We start from the raw sequence: 23,850 nt of genomic DNA, 5'->3' as shown, positions 1-23,850 counted from the left end.
ACCACATCCAGATAAATCTTAAATAAAGCGGCAGACCTGCAGCAGCTTTGTAATAAACATGAATGTATTTGTAAATAATGGATGTTGAAAATACAAGTTAAAATGGAAAGTGACTTTACATGGGATATGATTGGTATCAAATTAATCTTATAAATGATTTGATAAAAGATCACGAAAAAGGCTAGAAATAAAGCCCCAATGTCTCTTAAAAGAATCTCGAAATCCTGGTTGACATTTAGTAGATGGTTGAGCGAGAATTTAATAGCGCAGGGTATGGTAAAGTGGCGCTTTAAGTGGTTATGGCTGGCATCATCAGGGTGAGGAAGGCGAACTCAGCGGCGGGTTGTCCATATTGATTGTTAGAGCTGGTGGTAAGGTAAGGGCGTCGTCTCTCGCGGCACCTCTACAGGCCGCATCAGTCCTCCAGTCTGGTGTGCGTGCGTGTGTGTCTGTGTGTGAGATAACATGCCTCCGTCAACTATACAACCTTTATAGCCAGGTAAATACGATATAGTTCAAGCTTGGCAATATACTTTCTATAACTGTTTAAATCCTTTTCTTAGATGTAGCTTTAGTAAGTTGAACAGCTAGGTCCTCAAGCTAAGTGAGTGTCCAACGATTCTCTCGACGATGAATATCTGGATATGCAGATAGAATGATTTGAGTGAACAATTGCAGCTACTTTCTTTAAGAAAGAATAATGAACTGCTTCAGTAAACAACTACTGAAGTCTTCTTTAAAACTTGGGCTGAAAACCGTACCTAAGAACACCAATTTCATGTTTAATATAAATGAGTGTAGAAAATTTGCATAAAAAAAGAATCAGCTTTGAAACTAACATCCCATCCTTATCAAGTTCTTTGGGTATTTAACACAAATCTGAGGCTCCCACAATTGGGTAAGTTTAATCATAGTTACTGGCTCTTCTCTCAGGGTATTAAAACTTGTTGATTATTGTTTAATCTTTTCAGTGTAAAATCCACGTATATTTAACTCACATGAACAGACTATTGCCAGATTTGGGGTTTACACGAACGTGTACAGATTAAACATTTATGTTTTGGAAAACTTTCTTTTTCCAAGCATAAAGTAAAAATATAACTCTATGAAGAAATATTTGGTTTATTATTATAATTAAACAAAAGAAAATTTATTTTAAAAAACTTTTTTTTCTTGATTCCAAAAACGAGATAATGTTTTTAAGAGATTATGTGATAGGTCGAGCCGGGGCATGGACAGTTTTGCCTCAATTGGAGGCACACCCACGCCATGGTAGGTCCTCTCTGCTCTCCTCGTTCATCCTCATTCTGCTGCACACCTTATTGCATTCCTTCACTTATCTTGTTATTAAATTTTCTTTTAAGAAAATAAAAAAAATAAAATTAGCCACTCTGTTTTATTATTGGAAGTTGATAAAACTGTCCTTCAAATAGTTTCTAAAGTCTCAAGGGACATCTGAAAAGAAGATTAGTAGAGTAAAATTTTGATTTAAAGTCTCTTAAAAAAAAAAAATAATAGGTTGCGGGAATAAGATATCTTTTTTGATTTTTTTTTTTTCTATAAGGTAGTTACTGACAAAGGAAATCTTACTATATTTTCCTCCAATGTTATATTTTAATACAAAATTATGGGTCTTTTCCAGTTAAAAATAAAATCGCTAGGTACTGAAGTTTTATAAAAATTCTAGTTTCTTTAATCCCATCGTGTATAATTATATAAATTTATATAAATAAGGTTGTCAGTGCAGGATAAGTCGCGAATAAAGGGATTGCATTAGTTATTTATTTGAATATATATACATATAAAAATTGCTTTTTGTAAGCTTCAGAAATTCATTTTAATTCTCGTCAGTAATTCAGTTACAACGTCTAGAAGGACTTATTCGAGCGTAGAGTCTTGTTCCTCCCCACAGACAAATAATAATAATATCATATTAGATGTTATTATAAATCAATATTAGCTTGGGATAGACATATTTGAAATGGAAGATACCTTTTGAGGAAGCAATAATGTTTTTAGGTGTCCCTACATCAATATATTACTTATTCAATGGTCTATTTAAAGAAATATAAATAAGCTTTTGTTCCCATTAAATAAATCAATTAATGATCTGTTAAGCTATCTGTTAATGGAAAAAGAATAATTTTACTAGAGAATCATTGTTTACCTGATTTTATTTGTTCAATAAATTGAGCTTTTATGTTAAGTTATAACCAACTGAAGCGACGTATTGAGACAAAGATATTAAGAAACCCCTAGACTTCTTAGTTACTTCCAAAATGAAATTGACGATCTCGTCCATTCACTCGTATTCCAACTTTTTATATTGCTTCACTCTTTAAGCTTCACTTAACCTGGACACATTACTGACATAATCGCAACCCTGAGGATCTATTGTTTGACTCACTAATCTTTCCATCCTCTCCAGTGTACCTGTTACCCTAGGTTTAGAAGTATTGTTTTTGGGCAATGATTTTCTTTCCTACAAGAACCGAACCCTGAGCCAAATCAGTGCAGTGGCGTTTCATCTTCTTTTTAACAGAACCGGCACAGGCTGTCTTCTTCCAGGCCCATGCGGTGCATACAATAAATGAAATTGCTTAACAACTATTAAGTATAAATATTAAATGTTAATTTAAATAACATGAGTATTGAGGTGATCTTTGGAGTAACCCTTGACATTTTGGAGTAAAGAATTTACTAGAACGTAAATTTTCCAAGATGAAGGACTTTTGAAAGTCTCCTCCAAGAGAAAAAGGACCCTTCTATTTTGTCTTTATACATTCGTCAGAAACTACAGAACAATCTTCTAAATTTGAAGTCCTATCCTGTCTCTGCAGATGGCGACATTAAGCTACGATATATTTCAAATTTTAATAGTTTTCATTTTCCCTTTATTTGCCATTCCACCCACTTCGACTACTTAAAAATTCAAACCTCCGCATTTGACGTTTCCATAGTACTTACACTGTCGTCTTACATGGTACCTGCTCGTGGATTGAAAACCCAGAACTAAATATTCCTTTAATCTGAAGTCCTTTGTCATTTTGTCATGCTTACTATGTCCCAAACTTCACTCTCCAAATAACCGTCAATATTTACTTCGTCATTGACTTAATCATCTTAGTTAGCTTCCCAAAGACTATAATGGAAATTTCTTCATTTCCGCTATAACCTATAACACATAGCACTCTCAATGCATGAGATGTGACGAATTGACGAATGACATTTAGTTGATAAATTTTACAATTGTGTATGTGTGCAGAAGAATGAATCAGAGATTTGGGAAAGAGTGAAATAGAGTAAGAACTTGAGTCTGTAACACCGTGTGTGAAGTTAAAGTGTATTGGCTGAATGACTTCGAAATTGAGATTAATTTTTCGGAAGAATAATAAGATTTTCTGCTAGGTTTTGAAATAAAAATCGTATGAAACTTGGCATTTAATAATTGAGGTTAGAGAAAATCATTTGAATGTGATATATCGGAATTCTTACGCGGTGGAGAGTACCAGTCCGGAGTATAATCTGTGCTAGACGCTTCATTCCTTTTGCGTATTATGATAGACAGATTCATTAGAGTTGAGGATTGAGAGTGCCCTCTCCCCAGGCATACCTTAATGATTTACTGACCCACTTAGCTGTCTGTCTATCTTCCCATAACTGCTTCAGATGGCTCAGGATATGTGATATATGCTTCATGTCAACTAAACACTAAGCCAATAATGCTGTAATTAATTAAATGTGGTTTTCATCACACAGTTTTATTCACTCAGATTTATCTCTAATATTTTTCATTTTATGCAAATAATTATTTGGAATATTTTCTGAACGTTATTTAATTACTAACTAATAAGTAACAATAAATAAAAATAAAAAAAAGTAATGTGTACTTCTTTATATAAAATTTATTATTTAAATACTATTTTAATTGTTATTATTTTTTATTTAAGGCGCGTAAACATTTGAGGACTTAGTGCCTGGAGCTTTTTTCATTGCACTGCTGGCCTCCGGACAGTGTTCTCTCATGGCAGACAGCATTGTCTAACATCGGATTGTGAGCTGTATCTGAGGGCCAGCAGTCACATCTCCGCGTGAGAATCTAGTGCGCTAGCCACTGAGTTAAACCCTTATTATAATATTATAAATAATAATAATTATTATTATTATTATTTATAAGAGTGTCCTTTTAATTTGAAACTTTAATCAACTTTTTTTTATCAAACTATTTAATTATACCAAAGGATTACTTTTTTCAAATAATAATCACTGGATAAATGTCTCAATATGAAAGTTCAAAATCAGTTTTCTACTGTTGATGTACTTAATAAATTTACTAAATACGATGGGTTGGAAAATATCACACTCAATCGCAATATTGTGCCCTTGGGACGTAAGTTAATTTGAGTACTCAAATGTTGGGAATCTAACTCATACGTGATATATCAGTTGATAACGTTTTAATAACCAAAGAGGATTGGGATTTTTGCAATCCTTCTGAAAATCAGTGCTCCGTCCGCTCTACATAATCTATATGAGATTTATTTTAATAACTGTGTGACTACACATCAATTTTATTTCAGTCGTTATTTCTATTTTATTTTCTTCATTTTCGTACTTTTCATATTTTCTATTGAAAACTAAGGCGCACTGTCTATCCGCGATTTTTCCTCAGCCCCTTCTAAAGACCTACCTTCATTTGACTTGAGCGCTCCCGGCGGCCAAATCACTTGGGTATAGTAAGTTGGCAGTCTGTGGGTATCGCCTGGAAAGGTTGTAAACGCCGTGTATATCGTGCTAGTTACAGATCACTTTACGATACCGGGTATGGCAACATTAAGTGTATTCCCGGTAAGAATATTTGCTGAAAATAGAACTTAATAGAACAAAGTACCCAGCAGAGGATACTCGTTTTTTAAAGAAATAGTGAACTACTGAGATCAATTCAAGTTATTAATATTTTTATTGAAAATAACTTTAATGTTTCGACATTGTGAGTAGAAAAATCATTTAGAATGGATCAAGAATACTGATTACCCTACTCGCATCGTACAATTCCATTTGCGGTGGGTGTTCGTGTTGTAGTTGTGGAGCGTAGATGTATGTGGGAGATTCTCAATATGACTCCCGCATTTAGCTACTTTTTATTTGTTCGATAAGATGTTAATTGTAAAATATATGCTTCCTCCGTGTTTCGCGGCCCCTAAATTTGGTGGAACGTTAACCTCCGCCTGAAAAAAAAGTAATTCATATATTTATACAATAATATTCGCCGTAGTATCGTCTACATTAAATTCTAATAAATTCGGTTCAGCAAGCCTACCTCCTTGTCACTTTTGCTAAGGATAAAGGTTACTATTCTGAACTCGTTACATTTTTGGAAAGAAAAAACAAGGTTCCGTTTTCTTTTAACTTACCGTTTCGTGCAAATTTCTAATTTGGAAGCTGGACTCCGAAACTGAGTCGTAGAAACATATTATTCTAAGATTTGACCGAAATTCCCAGTCGAAAGTGCAATTTGCCAAACGAATTTTGCTCAGGATTTAAAGAACATTGAACTTAGGTTGTGAAATTCACAAAGGGCAAGATATCTGTATTAATAAATGACCAGCTAAATCTAAGTTTTATCTAAGTCTAAATCTAAAGAAAAAAAAAACAAGTTTTTATAAAGAAGACGCGCTTCATTTTTATTTTTTTATGGTCTAAATATTTAAGTATTTCCTCCAAGTTTTGAATTTATTATATAGGATTGAGTTAAAGTTAGCTCAATATTTAATACAGTTTCTGGGTGCTAGTATAAGTTCGGTCAACAGCTAGCGGTAAATTGGGAAGTGATAATGTAGTTTGAATTTTAGCTAAAAGCATTCTTGTATAAGACCATTCTTCACTGTATACATAAGATAATATCTCTGCTAGCTTTTATCGTAATGTAAGCTACATTAAATAGCTTGAGGTAAAAACATTTCAGTCGAACAATTTTAAATCGGTAATAAAGTTTTTTATTACATTTTACAGAAGTAAAAATCAAAATAATTGGAATTTATAAAATTTGCAGGCCTAATACTTTTCATGCCGGATTTTTTGTTTACTAGCAACTTTCCAGTCGCAACAAGTTCTGCAAACTTAAGAAGTTGATCTTCCCCTGAGACTCTCGTTTACGAAGTCAGCAGTCAAAAACGCACAAAATGTTCTGATTTCGAACCATCTATTCAGAGAGGAAGATTCTGTCTACACCTCATTGATTTTGTAAGGTGACGGTTCTTACTCTTACAAGAATGTTTCAGAGTAATTGTTCAGTTGATTCAGACATCTTTGTTTCAAATTATACTTTGGCTCAATTCATTCAGACTATGTTTTAATCCATTTTTTTTTTAAATTTTCTGGAAACCACGGATAACTCAGATTTTACTTTAAGTTGGGATGATAATTATTCCCATTTATGCGTTTATCACTTTTATTTAAAACATTACTACAAAAAACGCTATTTGTGGTTATGAAACAATAATAATAAAACGTTTTAATCCTTTCACTCTACATCTGCACAACTTCTCTCTACAATTGTGTATAATTGCATCTTTGGAGGAGATATAAGGTGATAAATTTTGTGAGTTTTGCACTTCTTTCAAATTTCGAATTGCTATTTCTCCTGTCCTTTTCGTGTAATCCCTGCGAAAATATGTACACTTTTACCTCTACAATTGTGTATAATTGCTGCTTTCTAGCAATATTTTTTGAGGAGATATAAGGTGATAAAGTTTGGGAGTTTTGCACTCCTTCAAATTTCGAATTGCTGCATCTCCTGTCCTGTAGGTGTAATCATTGCGAAAATGTGTACAATTTTAGTACTCGTTTACCTCTACAATTGTGCATAATTGCATCTTTCTAGCAGTTTTTTTTTTAGGTGATAACGTTTGGGAGTTTTGCACTTCATTCAAATTTCGAATTGCTGAATCTCCCGTCCTATTGGAGTAATCTCTGTGGAAATATGTACGTCTATCTAGGACGATGCAGAGTTACGGTCACTTTTGAGGTTAATATTTTTTTTAACTTTCTGAATAATTTAACGGAAGAAAAAGATAGAAAATACTGGTTACTCGTCAAAAAAGGATCTAAGATACATAGTTTTTGTGAACCTTCGAAGAGTCAGTGTTGAAAATGTTTGAAAGAGGTCTGAAACCCCAAGCTGTATTTTATACCAGATAACATAGATATGCTAAACAATTTTCTTCAAATTATTAACAGTCATTACACATACTGCAGAGCTTAATTGTTCTGGAAAAGCATTTTAAATGAGTGTTTAAAATTACATTTTCTTGAGAAGCCTTCAAAAAACAACAAAAAACATTTTTACCTTGGCAAATTTTCAATTAAAAATGACACTTATTTAAGAGTGAGAGAAATTAACGAAGTTTGAGGAAAGTCGTTGGAACCATTTTCGAAAAAATTAAGAAAACCTAAAAATTAAAACAGCCGAAAAGCCTCAAAGGGTATCGACCGTTTTCTACCAAGACTTAGTATCGAAAGAGGCCGTGGAAATAAAATAGAAGTTTTTGCTTACTCCGATTATTCGTTTTTGAGTTTTCTGTTAACAAACACACACAAATTAAGCATTAAAGAATACCTTAATCTAGCTGGTGCTTACAGCAGACCTGGAAGGGTTATTATGTTCTAGTATGGTAGCCAGATGGTTGGAGGTGTCATACCAGCTGGAGTGTCCACCATAGCAAGAGAAAATAAAAAAATGATTAGGGGTGCTAATGACTTCAGCAGTGGATGCGCCAAAAAAAAGAAGCAGTTTGGACTGAGATCCAGAACTGCTTGTGGGTCAAAATTCAAAGAAAAACATAACTAAACTTTAAAATAACTTAAAATATATTTTCGTGACAAATATTTTTTTTTGAAGCGGTTTTTAATTAATAAAAAGATATGTAGTAAATTTTTTTATACATTTTTGAGTAATATTAGCTAATTGTTAAATAACTCAGAGTAAAAAACATAATTTGGTAGATTAGCTTTTGTAAGTATTTTGTTATCAAAACTTGCATTCCTATTTTCAAAACTTTATTTCGAATATATGCATAGTGTGTTTTACTATCCGGTGACGTGTATAATGTCTTTGATCTTGCGCTCAGTGTATTCTTACATTTATGTTGACGTTTCATTTTCTCAAATTTTTCTTTTAACTTTGGATTCATTGAAAGTAAGGGTGATAAAAAAGATGCTTTAATGATCATCTTAGAAGCTGACCCATCTTAAACATAGTGGCAGATCGTAGACAAGCATGTATTGGAAAGGTGAAAATCAGTGCGCCTCATTATTTGTACGATCAGCCAAAATTGTCACGTTTCAATGTTTGTTTTTCACAGCAATTGCCCTACAAAAACGAGCCGTTTTCAGATCGAATCGTGACTTTTATTTTAAAGTAAGTTGTACATGACAATGGAGAAACGTTCTGAACAGAGAATGGAAATCTGTTTATCTAAGTTTAGAGGAAAATTCTGCCTTTTCCACCAAATAAAACACTTCTCCTAAAGGATATCACCTATTCAAGCCACTTCGTTCCTTTTTATCAGGTGTAAAACCTCTTCTACTAAAGTCCAGGCAAAAAGCACAATTTTTAAAGTAATAAAAAGAATCCATTTTGTTTCTTGCTGACAAAAATATTCTGATCTAAATTGCGCTAATTTCGTGGGACGGTTGTTGGTCTGTGGTCAAGAGGGTTTATAGTAAAGGCTTCCGCCTCCGTCCACGACACCTAGTTGGTAGTTGGACGTTAAGCCCCGCCTGAAAAAATAGGCGATTACTTTACTTTTTTGTGCTAATTTCGATTAAATTGGACAAGATTCTGAAATTCTATTTTTTTTCATTAAAAAGTTTTTTAAATTCATATTTGAAAGTGTGTAGTATTCTGGAATCTCTGAAAAAAGAGTATTCTAGAAATGGGCTGTTTAAATTAATTCAATCAATTGTTTTAAAAAATTTAACTAACAAATGAATAATTATATTACCGCAATGCCTAGTCGGCGGAAAATTTATCAATTCCAAATTTGTGAAATTTCAAGTATATTATAATATTCTCACTTATTACACTATTGGCAGAACCCTCCCTAGAATGTCACTTTAACGGAAATCGTACCTCTTCCTTCTTCCCCTCAAATATGGCATAAGATGAATTGCTGAAATAGCTGATTTTAGGAAATTCTAACCTCCACTTTTCGTCCAGCAAAGCCCTTATCGAATTTTCCCGATAAAAATGTGATTTAACACCATCACAAATTTGATTGACATCATAAATTATGTATTGAATTTGAGAGCTGCGGTTTTTCATTTTAGCATATTTTCCATATTAATTAATTATGTCAATACACTTCACTGACTGACAGATAAAAAACCCATACACTCTCGAAAAGATTTTTTTTTTTTGGTTTTTGACTCTGGGTATATTTTCAACGAAAACATATAAGTAGAACTTTAATCGATTTCGGTTCTTCCTCTTATGTGGATATAAAAAAGGAAGTAAAATATAGATCACAGAAATAGGTATATATATTGTCATAGAAGATTTATCCGATCAAGAACTTGCCTGATTTCTCTGTTCTAACCTATTTGGTTTTAGATGATTATTCGCTCATAGATTTGGCATTAGGTTTGTGTAAAATAATTTTACAAAGCAAACTGGCCGCTAAAGATGGATCTACAATAAAGAAACAAGCATGCTGAGGCAATTTTTCTCTACAATCATCTATATTTTCCGGCGATTTGTATCCCTGTATCCAATCAATATATTGTGTTTGAAAATAAATTGTACTTTAATAGAAAAAACATTTTCTGATAAAAGAATTTCTTAAAAAAGAAAAAAATCTCCAAAATTACGGGTGTCATGCATTTTGACAATAAATACAGTTTTTATGAAAACCTTCTCCTAATACCTAAGTTTAAACCTTATCCAAACATATTAAACCTTTCTGCAAACCTTTATTTAGATCTTCTTTGAAATATAGAGGCACCATGTTGGCATAACGAAAATGAAATAAAATGTGTGTTGTGTGTTTTTTTTTATTACTGAAGTTCTAAGCGTTTCACTCAAAAGCAACTCTAATTTTTTAATACTCCATGAAAGAAAAAATATTATATTTTTGTAATCGAGATTTCACAAAGTTTATATGAAAACTATTTACATAAAACACATGTCTCTCATTAGCAATTGTCAAAATTCTTTTTTCTGCAACCATGTAGGGAAGTTCTCATTACCTCAATTAAAATCAGCTGTGTAATGCCCAACTTCCCACACTAGTGGGGGGAAATTCCCATTAGTGTCACTTTCCGCACAAGTGAGTGGAAAAACTTTATTGTGCTTCCTTGATATAAGAAGTTTTGTTATTAACATAAATATTTTCTGTAAAACTCTAATAAGCTTATTTAAATTTATTTTATTTAAATAATTAAAAAATAAAATAAAAATTGAAAGGAATATAGAAATAAAAATAATACTTTAATAAATAGATATTTTTAATTATAACAGTTAAAAAGGTTATAGTGTTACCTTATAGAAATTTAAAATGGATTCTAGTGATGCCTGTTTAGAAAACACTCCTCCATCAATAAAAGAAACAGCAGAAAATGTAATAAGTAATGTAAATACGTAAGTAATGTAAATAATTGTAATATAACAATAAATGTTTATAATAAATAAATTACTTTTTGTAGACTGTAAAAATGAAATTTTTAATTTTATTAGTTAATAAATGGTTGCAGAAAAAATATAATATTTAACTCTAGTGTAAAGTATTTTCCTCACACTCGGCAATTTGCACTTGCACTCGCATCGCTTCGCTCGCTCGTGCGTGCAAACCCTGCCTCGCGTGAGGAAAAGTACTACTTTCCACACTTGTTAAATAAATAACTATTGTTTTCATTTAACTTTGAATGATGAACTTTTAGATGACTGAATACAGCTGGTAATTGTACAGTTACAATTTATTGCACTGTTCATTCAGCTTTTCAGGAAATATGCTTTCAGTTTTTTTTTTTTATCTAAAGGCCTCCAGAAAACCTTTAAAAGAATTTTTGTAAAATTTATTTCATCAAGTAAGCAGTTTGCATTCCAAAATTAATGAAAAAAACCATTTCTGAAACATTTTGTAAAATCTTAAAAACTAACGATACTTTGAGACCAATAATTCGATGAACCTCAAAACATCGATTAAAATTTACTTAGGGAAGTTTATAAATTATCTAAAAATTAAGTGACATTCTGTTTGTTGGTCAAGTTTCACAGATATACGCTTGCTGCTTAATGGTTTTCTTTAAATTGCAGATTTTTGTTTTTTTGTAATGAGATCTACTTAAATCTGTACACTAATGGAATTGTTAAGTACTTGTATAAATATTTAGAAAGGAATGAAATTATATGGGAGTATTTTTATTTGATAATTATTTAATTAGTTGGCTAATTTAGAGATTAAATTTTTGATAAATTACGTCAGTGCTCGGGGAAAGATTGTGGTTGTGAACTGGAGGGCCGCTGGCTGCCCCTTCACCTCTCTATAATTGTTGGGTGTGCCCCGGTGACGTCAAACTGGCGTTGCCATGGAGTTGCTACCTAACCGCCCCCAACGGCCTACTTAGCACCGCCGCCAGTCACTACTACTACTATTACTCTACTCCAGTGTGCGCGTGTATGTACTCTTGTAGAGTTGTGTTGCACACCTCCATCCACTGCCGCCTTCAATACGCCCCCAAACACACTGACCCAGCTCTTCGCTTGCACACTTCCTGATTTCTTACTTCTTCGTAAGATGTTTAGCAAGAACTGGCGGTTTCTTTTAGTCCTTATAAATTGGAATTTAAGAAAAAAAACATTGAATATTTACTGATCATTGTCAAATAATCATGCATCATAATCACTTATGATTATCGATAAATTTAAACACATAATTGCAATCAGGATAAGACTGTAACAAGTTTGTTACAGTATGCAGATATGTTAGAATATGGGAGCTCGATAGGCTTGCTTAAAAGTGCTAAAATTTGATATTTGATGAACAATTATTAGCAGATAAGTTTGTTCTTCAATTCACTTCTCATAATTAGCTCTTGAAGTTATGCGGCACAAGAATTTATTCTACAGATGGGGAACTGGGCTATGGTATCGAGCTTTGATAATGAAAGGCGTTCTTGTTCGCTATCTAACGGTGGTATGTTCGTTGACGAACAATGTTCTTCACTCTTTTTGAAAGATGTCGGCAAACAAAGACTGTTTTCACAGTAACTTGTGGTAGCCTTCACTTTTTTGATGAATTTACAGCACATGCATTTGCTAGACTCTAGTGCTGCAGTGAGCGACGGTAGCTTGTCTCTTAAGATAGGTGAGAGAGTTGGCTTTTTTCTCCAAGTTCTAAAAGTTAGATTTCTCCTACATTCTTCCTCTTCTCGGCCAATTTACTTTACTTTTATGTTTACTTTCTTTTAATATCATTGTTTAGAATTTTCGTAATTATGTTTCACGGGAAACAGATCCATTAAAACTGTTATTCATCCGGATTCATTCGACTATCTAGATCGATTCCAAAAACTGTAAACTGTTACATATTTGACTCTAAAAGTAAGCAGTCATTTCTGTTGAAAAATTTAATGGTGTCGATTTTAGTTTATCTGAAAATGGTGTCAGTAATGGTAGTTGTTGCCGTTGCCTTTTTAAATACATTCCCACAAAATCAAAACTCTATTAATAATCTTGGGGGAGTTAAATGATTCTGAGCAACAGAGGATCATACTCCTCTCAAAAGTATAGCACATCTCTGAATCATATCAGCGATCGATGATTTGTCTTTGCCGAAACTTTTGTCTTGAATTTTCAAGATGTACTTCCAACCAAACAGATTTCAAATTATTTATATAAAAAATTATTGAATTAGTTAAATCTAGCATGGTATCTTGCGAACCTTCGAGAATGAAGACGATTGGCTTTAAAATTCAATAGGTTTGGAATAAAGGAATAGTAGGAGCGAATAGAAGTTTTGGTAGGATGAAGCCTTCAAACGAAGCTGTTTGGTACCGCTAAGAGCACTGTCACACCATGTCTACCCTCGTCTCTGGTCAGCCATCTGCTAGATTCGCACTTGGATAAGAAATGGCAGAATATCACTTAGCAGTTTTCTCTTACCAAAGTAAGTTCTATAGGCAGATTTACTTACTGTTCCTTAAGGTTCCTACCCCTGATAAACAGTACACCACATATAATTTAGTACTTAGTTAAGCAAAAAAAATATTTTATGGTATGATTTCTTTCAATTTTATTTTTTCCCCAAAATGAAACCAATGGTTTCTTGAAACTACAAACTACATTCTTTACTTGAGACCATTTTTCTAGGAAAATTGATGTTACGAATGTTTTGAGGAAATTGATGAAGTTTGGAACAGCTGTGAGCTGTTTTTAATTGTAAAGAGACAGAAAATAGGCAAAAACTGTGTTGACCATCCAGGTTTACTTCTGTATTGCGGACAAAATAACCACTGCTTATATGTTTAATGCAAGAATACGATTTACTGACATACTGATATTACTGATAGTAATAATAATAATAAGAGTAACAATAGTAATAATAATCATAAGAGTAATAATAATAATAATATACGAGGAAAGATATGTGTAAAGTGCGGATAACTAAATTATTAAACCATTTTAAGTTACAGTTTTTTCTCTTTCATCCAAAATAATTTAAGGCTTTTGTTTTTTTTTATATATATAAATAAATATTATATATTCAACAAATACTATTTAAAAAACGTTCACCTTTATCCATACACTCTCTGTGTGTATTTGGAGAGGAGATCAGTTTCACAATTTTGCTGAATTTCCATGAGTTCATCAAAGTTGTCGATTACAGACTACTTTTCCACTCAACTGACTAAGCTGCCAAAAATAAACCAAATTTAAACAAGAAACAACTGATACGTGATACTCCTGGAAAAATACTGTAGAGTTTGAACAAAAAACGACATCGGAAAAGCTAAAAGAACTTTATTTGTAAAGCTCAATCATTATTCTTTGCTCTCTGTTCAACTCGTGAAAGAATGCTAATATAGTATTGATTTAATTTATTAAATTGATATTCGTGAAAAATTTATTTTCTTAAAGTTATTTTATTAATGAAGTTGTACGTAGTAACTAACTTCTACTGCTTAATGGCTGTTACTCTCTTAATGATTTTAGGAAGTGAACATATCTATATACATGCAAATATCTTTAAAGTTTTGTAATATATTCTGAATTATTCGGTATTCTATATTCTGATTTGGATAGAAATGGTTTAAAAATAATCTTAGTATTTATACTTAATACCAAAACAATATGTATTACTTTCTCTTACTCGTTGAATCACAACAAACATCTTTTGGTTCAAATTTTTTACACACGAGATAATTGCCTAAACTCTTTGCTTCCTCAAATCAATAGTTACTAAATACGATTAGTTTGAGTTGGAACATGTTATTAGAGGTAGAGTTAATGTTGTAAACACCTCAACAGTACTGTAGTATTAGACTATTTGTTACATAATTTACATATGAATTCATAATTTTGTATTGTAGTTAGCTTGATGCTTTGTTAATGGGGAAGTCACTACAAAAGGGAATCCTGTACGCGTTTAACTTAATTATGCGGACTATTGTTGGCCTAAAAGGCTTTAATCTGGCCCGCTAATACTGTTGTTACAAAGCAAACCTGCCTTTAGTCCAAGGTGAAACTTCGTGTACTTTCGCCTTCAGGATCCTCCAAGTTTCTTAATTTTGAAGATGCTCTAAGAATAACTAGTGCATTTTTTTCCACAATATGGACCCTGAAAGCGCATGGTTAGGACATCGAAGGTTTATCTAAAATTAAGAAAAACATTCTTATTATTTTTGCTGGTGTGAATGTTGACCTAGTAAGAAGGAGTGAAGAAAAAGGACGAAAATTGTCAATTATATTTGTATAAATTAATTGGAGAAAGAAATTGTCGTGAGGCAGTCTGGCTCTAACACCTTTCTAAGTAATTTCCTTTTCTGCAAGAGTTTTTAAACTTTTTTTTTCTTTTCCTAAGCAGGGAATGTCTTTCTTTAGTTTGTTCGTCCATATTTGGTAAGTTGCTCGTTTACGCAGACATCCCCTCATTGATTAATATGAGTGTTTGGCGGTTCAGTGTTGCTTTGGTTTGGACGGAATCGATTTATTTGGAGATTATGCTAGAAGCGTGAAGTTGGAAAGAGTTGGGTAAGGGGTAATTGGCGCGCAGAGAGAGAAGCGATAACAAATGGTGCCTGTCGAACCCGCAATTATTTATTTGGGAAAACCTGCAGTTCGCAGAAAAGCGCACCTTTAGAACAGGGGGCTCGCTAAATGGTGATCCAGTTGAACAACCCTATCTGCAGAACGCCAGCGGATTATTCCTTATCTTCTATTAATATCTATTTGCTCATCAACACCTTCATTGAATTGTGCATCTATCTTTGGCTAGATTTTCGCGTATTTTTTTTTTCTTTTTAAAGAGTTAAAGAAAAGTGAAAATGCTTGAAAACCGCATGAAAAAGTACTTAATGCTAAAATTTATTTCTAAATTATTAAGCTTATTTCGCACCAAAGCCTTATTCATTTATCCAAGATGCAACGAAACAATCGTTTATCTTGTAGGTTACGGAAAAGAAAAAATAGTCCTTAAAGATCTGATCTAAGAAGTCAGATGACTTGACAGACGGCCTGCAAGCCATTGTCCAAGATGTGAAACTATTTATTTTATTTGAAAAGTTGAATTGAATTTTTTGTTAGTGTACTTTTAGTTATAATATGTATCCGATGTAATTTATTTTTTGTAAGAACTCTTAAATTTGTACATCAATTTTTATAGTTCCTTATTTTTTGCCAACTGGGCAGTTCTTCACTATAGAAACTTAATTTCTTATCTGGAAAAAAATGTACAAAAATTTTTAAATTGAAATTCTGTATTCTCTTTTCTAAGTAAACTTAGTCAAAAATTATCATGTGCAATCTTTAATTTTTCTGATTATAAACTGTAAGGTCATCTTTATCTATTATGAGATCCCAGAAGTGTTTAATTATATTTCTTGTAAATCCATAGTGTTGGACCCCTACTACAATCGAACAATATGGCTGGATTACTTCAACTATTTTTATTACATTAACTTACAGAACTTTTTCTCCTGATAGATATGAGCAATTTAATGCAGGTGGTCCGAGCGTTATGTTGATGAAAGAGCGGCCGTCAGGTGATTTGTATATGAGTGGTGTTTTTTTTTTTTTTATCGAGGAGGCAATGGGGTTGTATGTTTCCTGTTTCTTTTTACTTTGTGGTATATATACATATATATAAAAATAGCGCACCCAGCTGGCACAAAAAGAGTTTGACGGTGGTGCGTGAAGCTGGCCGCTAAATAAGTATGAGCTATTGATTGTTGGCGGCGCGTTGTTCAACAACACTCTAGGGGCGGTCATGTGTAGTTGTAGTGGTAGTTGTGTAGTAGTTATGTAGCGACTGGCTGACTGTGGCCACTACCAGCGAGCTGGTAGCTCTGAATTCTGAAAAGGTCGCAATGCAGGCAATACACCCGGACTTATTTTCAACTATTTCCCATTTCCATAAATACTTATTACTCAACTGTATAAATTAATTACTCCATTATTATTTATTTTTTATATCATGATACGTTTTTTTTATCACTAGTCATTGCAATAAAATTAAATGCCTTATTTTGTATTGTTTAGGGAATGCTAGCGGTAAAGTAGATTTTCATGAGAATTCTCAAATTATTTAATGTATTTTTCCATGTGTGGTGAGTTATCTACTAGATAATTATTATTATTTTATCATTTTAGGCCCAAAAACATGGCCGACCATGACCAAAATATTGGTGCCCAAGCCATTTTTCGGAACCCCACCCATTCGGACAGTGTTTTCTCGTTTCAGACAACATTTTCCATCACGGGACAGTGATATCTGTAAGAAGCTGCTAGAAAGAGAAAACCTAGGGAGCCAGCAGCTGGATTCGAACCCGTGATGTCCGCGAGAGAATCCAATACTCGTGGGAGTATCTAAAAAAAAAATAAACTTTTACACTATTCTTTGTTGTAGTTTTAAAGAGAAATACAGAACTCAACTTCCAGAGGGATTAGTATTTATCGTACGATCAGAGAGTGCTGTAACCTTCTGGAGTTACATAATTCATCCTACTTGTTCGCACTCTTATTTGTACAATACGAACGAACATACATGTAAGTCAACCCACCAAGACAGCCTGCAAAGGAAGTTGATAAGTCCAACTACTTGACTTTCAGCGATTCCTTAGGCAATCTGTAGCTCACGACCATAGTCAGGAGATATAGTATTTACTTTGCTTGTGGTACCCAAATTTTACGAATTATCACTGACATTTAAGAAAGAAGAGATAATGAAGGATGAGGGGAATTTTACTTCACAGCTGCTTCCTTCAAATCACTTACCTAAACTACGTGCCAAGCCACTTGGATATTTCAGGAAATAAGCAGAAGTTGGGTTGTCCAAAATAGGATTCTCCTTTCACTTTATTTGCTCCTAACTTGCTGTACGGCAGAACTCTTGGCACACAGCAAACATCTATGTGAATGTTTTTGGAAGTTCAAAATGTCCTGTGAATTTGAAGAGAAGGTTACATTCATGTTTTTCTCACAAACTTCTAGTTGGCTCCTTCGCTGGCACAGTGATCTAAGAAGGCATCTCTAAATAATAATGGCTCATATCAGAATCCTTAGGTAGAATTAGTGAGGTAGAAGAGGGAAACAAACCACACATCTCGCTACAGATTGTTTGGGGGTTAGAGGAGATTGATTAGATTCACAATGTGAAAGTCATAAGCTGTTTTCTCTTGAGATTGATGAAATTCCAACTGCTGAGAATCTTCTTGTTTACGGCATAACTGGGTCTACTTGATGGAACGTCTAAATCTGTATGAATTTGATGGATCTCTGTAGGAGTACAGGTGTTCTAACGTTCTGTATCTGTATTAATTCAAATAAATGTTAATTATTTCTTACGCTTCAGTTACAAATATTTCCACCAAAATTCTGTTTGTTTTTCCTCTCAGTTTCACCTTATAGCAACAATATTTTCCAAAGAAAACTGATTTTTGAAATTTACTGTGAGGAACTGGGAGTTAAACATTAAGTTATTATTGTTGTTAAAAGGTAAGTATCAAAACAATGGGAATTTCCAGAGAATGAAGACTTAGTTTGATGCGCGGAAAACTTACAGTTTGTTGAGTTTTTCCGTATAACCTAATTGTGATAAACTGCCAAACCAAACGCAACTTTGCAAACAGTTAAAACAAAAAGTTAGTTGAGAATGTAGCCAATTTGCAATGAACAATTTATTTCCACTAATCAACCAGTGGACGGACTTTACTAATTATCTCTAAAGTGATATAAAGAAATTGATGATTGGGGAAACTTTAACTAACCAACTTGTTAATATTTTCCTAACATTATGTTTTGTGTCTCTTACCGCTCGAAATATGAAACACTGCGATTATGCACAATCAGAACTTCGACTGTGAGTATTTACTAGTTTTCGGGTCCACTGAGTTTACATGTACACACATATATATATAAACATTACGAATGTGTATGTAAGACACGAGGATCATGTTTTTGCAAAGTTGATCCACATTATTGTAAGAATTCTTGAAGATTTCACTTATACTTCTTTTCAGTTAGATTCCTTCTCTTTTTGTGTATGTAAATTTTATGTTTTAAATCTAAATAATATGATCAAAAATTGAATCTATTATCTTAATTTAGAATTTGAAGGAATTGTTTTGGCCGGATGTGTCAATTTCCTGAAGCGATAATTTATTGGACTTCCTCATATTTTTGTCGAACACACTAGCTGACTAGCTGATAATCTTCAAATTTTGTTTACTTCCAACCAATAAAGAAAGATGAGATTTGTATTCTGGGTAAAGGACTAAATCATCTTTAAGTTTCCAAGCAGCATCACCAAAATGAGATACTTTTGTGCTTTGCCCAAGGTTTTTTAATTTTTTTGCTTTGCTAAATTAGTTTTTTGTGGTTTGTGCACATTAAGAATGAGATAAATGCGGTTAACTTTAAATATTTTTGAGTGTTTATCAAGATTAACATTGTTTACAAAATTCGCTTAAGTCAAACTTTTAATTTAATCCTACTAGCATCATTTTACTTTCTCAATCAATCTATCTGAATATCTCTATCAGTCAATATACTGTTTCCTGACATTCTTCAATATATATTCTACATTTAGTTAGAATGTAATATTAGCAAATTGTTTCAGGCCATTTTGTCCTGATGAAAGAATAAAATTGGAAAAACTGGCCACGAACTTTTAAATAATTTTGCTAATGGTGGACGGGAGAGAGAAAAAAAACCTTCAGCACAATTTATATTAAACTGGTGCCGTTAGTAAGTTAGCTAACAGTAAATACTTGACTAGCGCAGTACCAATTTTCTTTTATTCTTTTAGTAAGCTCCAAAGTGTGCGCTGCTCCATTTGGAGTACAAAGATATACACGCGATCACTTGGCATGCATACCTATCACATTGCGTTCTGTACCAGTCTGTATAACATTCTATACACTCTTCAAAATAAAATCCTTGGTTTCCTATTTTATTATCTTGTGTTTGTATTATATAAACATTCCATTTTTATTTAATGAGAGTATTTCCATTGAGGATACTGAAATTGACGCCGAATATCGCTGAAAATCCAAAAGGGATAAAATGGTTCTTTTGCTAGTTACTTTTTATACAACGTTGAAATTTGAGCTTAAAAGGCGCAAAGCTTTTTAGAAGCTTTTCTAGAAACACTTTTAAGCTTTTGTTAAAATCTCAACGAACTGATTTCAGTCATATTGTAATGTAACCGTCAATGGTATAATTTAGTCTTACAACACGACCGAATTTATCAGATTGTAAGTTCACAGTTTAAACACTTTTTAAAACTAATGAAATGCGATTTTCAGGTTCTCTGATTATAGAAATCTCTTAGTCGGTGTATTTGAATTGAGAGGTTGGAAATGCAATAAGGAGCATCGACTCCGCTGCCTAGAAATTGGGTTTCTAAGATTTATTTTCCATTGGGGTACGTTTAGTAATTGAGCTCAGAATTCTAGTACATTAAACCAAGTGGGGCAAATACGAGTAGTAAAGAAGTTTGTCTAAGCCTAATGAGTAGGTTCCCTATTAATGTTTGTCTATCAAATACCAGAGTAACGAACGTCTTAGCAGATAGGACAGAAGTATTGACCAGTTAGACTCGGACAGGTTTTTAAATAACATGAACGAAAATATAAAGTGAATAATTTGATTTTGTTTGGATCCAGCATGAAAGTTTGTTTATTATGTTGCAACCGTATTCGCCAGTCTTTTTCTGTCAGAAATCTGATCGCTCCCTTTCTAATTCTCGATGGGTCTTTAGTAGGGGTTCCTTCCTTATTAAAGAGTAGAGTTCTACTTAAAATATATTAATACTAAGTTTCTCAGCAAAGTGGCTTTCACAAAAACTAAAAACAAATATTAAAAATAAACTGAAACTTGGTGAGTAAGATTTTAACTCACAATCGTTGCAACAACTTCCTAATCGCTGAAAGGCTGTTTTAAAATTCGTAATTACTTTATTTATTATTATTTGAAGTAATTAATATCCTTTGCATCCTTTGGGAGAATTGAAAGTGGAATGCACTCACCGTGTTTCACAAAGATTTGTCGTTGCCCTCTTGATTAACCTAAATTTACTGCTGAATCTTAGAATATTCTAATCGTAACAAATAGGACTCCATAGACACATCTGTTTGTATTCTCAGTGAAGAATGTCGCCGTTAGTTTAGTTGACACAGTATTAACTATAAAATAAGTGCATTCACTTTGTGAGACTTTATTCTCCATTACGGTTATTAGCGCTCTTTAGCTCTTCAACTTCTTATCTCTCCTATAAAACCAATCACAAAACGTACACTAAATTTCAGGTAAAATTATTTAGTACCTTTTCAAAGTTTTCAATTTGTATGTAACAAAAATTAGAACAAATGAATTTCATTCTACCAATTGTGCTTTTATAAGCCTATGAAATTCCAAATGTAACCAATTTCTCCTACCATAAAGAACATTTAGGACATATTTTAAATTTACTTAACATTTCTAAAAGGTCAGTTTTAACTTCATTAATTAAATTCGATTCGAGAGTCTTAGATTAGAGAATGATCTCTAGATGAAATGAATAAAACGAATTATTTTTCGAGATTCTTTTTCCAAATCTTATTCAAATTATGTATATTGATATTACTCCTTTAGTTTCAGTTATTATTTTAACATTTTGGTTTTCATTTTATAGAATTTATTAATTTAGTAGTGTTAATTATGTTGTATTCAAATATTACAAGAAATTGTCAAATATTGTTTCCCCTAGGTAATTAGTTTTTAATTTTTATTTATTTGTTATTTTTTTAAGGGGTAAGATTGATTCTTATTTAATCTTTTCGAGTGTTATGTCTGTGCAGAGTAACTAAAATTCTCAAGGTGTGGATATGACTATATTATTCCCAAGTTATATTTTGACAAGTTCTCATGCTGAAGATGTATTATATTTATTTTCTTCAACATATCCTTTAGTCGTCCGTGAATTCCCTCTACATTTACAATGTAGTTATCTTTAATACTCCTAGCAGCTGGTTATGTTTAATTTTATTTTATAGGAATTCTATTGAAATTTAAAATAAAATTAACCTTCTTATTTTATTTATTTTTTTGTAAAATGTCCTATTGTACACGCACAGTTCAGTTGTTGAACAAGAAAGTTAGGATGAATCTTTTTTTTTTTTTTTGTAAGGATTAGGTTTCCGTTACGATGGGAGGAAGCTTCCCGGATAACATGGGTAAGTGGAGATAGATAAGTAAGTGTCGGGTTGGTCGGGCATACGCAAGAGCAGACTGCCAGAATAGCTACTTATCTAGGTATATACAGTTGGCTGACTTATACCCATTGGTGGACGGTTTCCTCTAGCGATAGTAACCACCCGGCCGTCCCAGCTAATCCACCGCCCCCAATCTCTACCGCCAACCTGCTTCTCTCTGTTGGCTGTCCTATTTGTTCTTATTCTTTATTGTACGCTTGTTATCTAGCATGATGATTGTAAAGGTAGTGTTATTTTAATGATACTTATTACAGTATTACTGCATTTATTTTATGAAAGCATTCAAAAAATGGATATTTAATAAAATATTATTATATTGAAAGGAAATAGGTAGTTTATTTTGGTGAAAACAGTTTCTGAAGGATTCAATGATTGATTTTGAAGATCTATTTAGGTTCCCTTAAGATAGAATGTGTGCGAGTGAGTTGAACTGAAGATGCCTTCGCTAAACCTTGGTAGATGCATTTAAACTTCATCTTGGGTTTGGTTGAGTTGTTAGGCTGGAATATCAGCAGGGATGCTTCTTAAAGACGGCTAATCTTCTTAAAGAGCGTGGAAAGAATTCCTGCTCTAAATTACAGAAAGAGCTAAAACGAAACCACCACTTCAGTAACTTATAAAACTCAGTATTCAACAGTAACTTATGAACTTCAACTTTACTAAGTAATTTTTCCCTAATAAGCAAATCCAGTTGTCATTCTGCTTAAACAGTTTACGCCATCATCAATCGCATCACCCTGTGGGATTCATCATTATTCCTTTCCATTAAATTGCCGTTTTGCATTTAGAGCAGACTGCTCAAATTACTACTGGCCACAAAGATTTCAATCGTGATTTTACAGAATTAGCCAAATCTCGTTACTCGAAATTTCTCTTGAACCAATTCGCCCATGGTAATCCACTTATCCTTCTCCCGAACATTCAGTAATTACCTGTTTCTACCTTGGAGGCCTATATAGCAATGGGTGCGTGACTGGCTTTGTTCCTCGTAATTAGTGCTTTTAGGGGGTGTGTGACCAATCTTTCTCTCCCTACCCACCCTTTCTTACTAAACTACATAAATTTTGCGAGTTTTTAAAATTTTATATTACCTTTTATATTTACACCAACCACCTACTAATCGTTTACTTGTCCCTAAAATTGTTAAAGTGAAGAGAGTTCTTCAATACTGACTTCCACTGGTCATTAAGTTACCCACCGTTTCACTAAATTTGTTGAGTTGTATACTGAGATGAGAGTTTTAAGTCTAGGACTGAATTTATTTATTGAAAACTTTATAAGAAAAAAAGACTCATTTACGGTGCATACTTTTTCTTTTATATCAACACATTGACACTTGAGAAACTGCAGTTACATATTTCCAACCGAAACATGCTTTTATTCATTTACTGATCGCTCTAAGGATTTGGACAGGATGATTTGTTGTGAATGATCCTCAAATCAACGAGTATCTTTCAATTTTTCCAGTCAACTCGTTCGCTTTATACCAAATGCTCAGTTAATTGCTCGTCTTCACTCGTAATAATATTACCAGGCAGCAGAAGTGTAGTTGACAATCAGTAATGGAAGTTGAAGAGCTACAAGTCTAAAAATGGCCAATCCCAAGCCGTTCATTCATTCACTTCGTCACAAAGTCATTTATACTACAAGAGTTACAATCAGATGACCAAGCCATTGTTATTTACACTTTTCAAGAACTTTAGAATGATAGAGATCAGTATTTGTCACTGCAAGCGACAATACAATAACTTTGGAGATAAAAATGCTTTCTACAGTATCTTTTGCAACAACAATGTTGAGAAGTATCGGCGAATAATTCGGTTATTCTTAAACAGTTTTTAAATATAATAGCGATACATTAAAAAGAAAATTCAATCAAAA

The 23,850-nt window shown here is 32.9% G+C and overlaps 1 protein-coding gene across 31 annotated transcripts in view; it reads left to right on the top strand.

Moving 5' to 3' along the window:
- The first annotated feature begins 342 nt into the window (after positions 1–342).
- Positions 343–23,850, top strand: part of Glut1 (Glucose transporter 1) — a 139,917-nt gene continuing 116,409 nt past the window's right edge. For all 31 annotated transcript variants that reach the window (XR_012455274.1, XR_012455272.1, XR_012455270.1 and 28 more), the window contains exon 1: positions 343–499. The gene's annotated coding sequence lies outside the window, so the exon portion shown is untranslated. The remainder of the gene's footprint in view (positions 500–23,850) is intronic.

The sequence above is a fragment of the Rhodnius prolixus genome, unplaced genomic scaffold, assembly GCF_049639745.1.
Source record: "Rhodnius prolixus isolate KJV_2025 unplaced genomic scaffold, Rpr scaffold_2, whole genome shotgun sequence".
NCBI lineage: Eukaryota > Metazoa > Arthropoda > Insecta > Hemiptera > Reduviidae > Rhodnius > Rhodnius prolixus.
This window is presented reverse-complemented; position numbering and strand designations above follow the sequence as displayed.